The sequence below is a fragment of the Balaenoptera physalus genome (assembly GCF_965194825.1).
Source record: "Balaenoptera physalus genome assembly, chromosome: 13".
Lineage (NCBI taxonomy): Eukaryota > Metazoa > Chordata > Mammalia > Artiodactyla > Balaenopteridae > Balaenoptera > Balaenoptera physalus.
The window spans coordinates 44,613,144-44,615,387 of NC_138892.1; positions in this window are offsets into that span (position 1 = coordinate 44,613,144).

Here is a 2,244-nt window from a genome sequence, read left to right on the forward strand (position 1 = left end):
GGTAATGCAATTCCCAAATGGTTTGTGAAGTTCCAAACAATGCAGGATTTATTTTTAGTATGCTACACAAGAGGACACAGGTTTGTTTATATTTTGGGGGGTTATTTTTTTAAATGTGCTTGTTTTTAGAATGACAGACCACCCACAAACCATGAGTCTTTTTAAAGATTGTAGATAAACATTTACTTCAACGCAAACACTTTCAGAAACTGGCCAAATTAAATGTCGAACCTGACATTTTCGCCTCAGATTTAGAACAAGAAGAATAGTAAAATCATAGACTATGGTTTCTGCAATTCTGTCTATCATCCCCAACCAACACAGTTACCTGCATACAGAACTAACCAATTATCCAAAGTCACAGGAAGGGAAATGGCCCTCTAGCCCCTTTCTACCTCCTAGGGATCTGCCATCTCTTCTGCATCTGCCTTCTTATTCATGATACTTACCCTTTTCCCCTAGACTACAAACATGCTCACGTCTTTCTCATGACAATGCACACACACTCACTTAAATTTTCCTCTCCATTACAGTTCTCTCTCTCCCTGGCTCTTTCTCTCTCTTTTAATTTTGGGACTAAATTTCTTCAGTCTAATGGTATGGTACTTTCATCATTTTCCATTCATTTCTTAACACACTAACATCTATATATTTCTACTAAAATTACTCTGAAAAAGCATTTCAACTGGTAAATTTTATATTTCTAAGAACAATAGACATTCTGTACTTTGTCACTGATTCACTGATTTTAATATTGTTGACCATATAATCTCCTTAATAATTTATAATATTAATCTCCTTAAAATAATTTGCCCACTGAATCATGTGATGTCACTCACCTTGCTTTCTCTTCCATTTAGACATTAGTATTCCTTCATTTTCCTTGTCTCCTCCTTTTCTATTAATTAAATTATGATATTTCCTGGAGTGCTTACCTTAGCTCTTTCCTCTCTACAAACACTCACATAGCTTTTACTATAAATGCTGTGTTATTAACGATAAATATGCTACAAGCAACAAATTCCCCATTCATAGAATACCAACCGGGGCCTATTCCTTTTTTCCCATTTTCGCCCCATCTCAAGGGTGTCTCCCTCCTCATTTTTTTTTTCTCTCTCAGGAAATATCAGCACCATCTAGTCACTCACCAAACCTAGAAATCCTAACAGCAATCTTGACTTCAACGTTTCTCTCAACTTGTATATTGAACAAAATCATTCCAACGTGGTCTCAATATTTTCCTGACTCTCTTTTTCCTGTTTCCACTATGGTCCTTTCAACCCTCATTATCTGTTACATCACCTTGGTACAAGTGCCTCTTTGCCTGTAGAATTGAATCCAAATTCCTTAACATTGCTCTTAAAGCTTTCATGACAGATCCCCGACTATACTCCTTTCCTGCTTATCTCTAGCATCTCTAGTAAGAAGAAATCTCTTGTTGTTCTTAGGAAACATCATGCTATTTCTAGCTTTCTTACTATATTCCTTTTTTTTCTTCTCTGCTTATAAACTATCCTTTCTACACAGAGTCTGTTATTCTTTCTTAGTTAGCTAATTCCCAATTTTGCTCAGCTATTCACCTCCAAGGATATTTCCTGAACCCTAGGCTAAATTGAATTCTGATTCATGACTAAACAAAATAAAATGGATAACATTATGGATTTTTTGCTCCAAGGAAACCAAAATACAAAAATATTTATATTTATCACTACATATGTCTGTAGGAGAGAAGCAAATATCATCATTACCATTAAAAAATAATACTTTTGTAGCTGTGAAATCTCCCTTCCTTTCTCTAGCTCCTAAGTGGAATTATATTAATCTAAGATTTTATAAGATTTATCTGGAGTAGAAAAGAAAAGGACATTTATCTTTCTCAGGAAAATACCTAAGAGTCTATAGTACCTTTAGGGTTCTGGTGAAAGTCATGACACACTCATCTGCATCAGGCTTCTGTGGCCAGAGTTTGGCCTGTGGATCTGAAAACAAAAATAAACTACATGAGTCCAAATGTTTTTCAACAATTAGAATTAATATGCAGCATATGGCCATTTCACTTACAACCACAATTAGAGAATCAGAATTCATTGATTAATAGACAACAAATTAGGAGAATAATTAATTTTACAAAATCTTTTTTTGCAGAAAGATGTTTAACTCTTTGTACATAAAAATGTTTTCAATGAAGAGTATTTGGTAACCACTAAATGAGTTTTTTTCACTATGATCTACAACCACATTCTG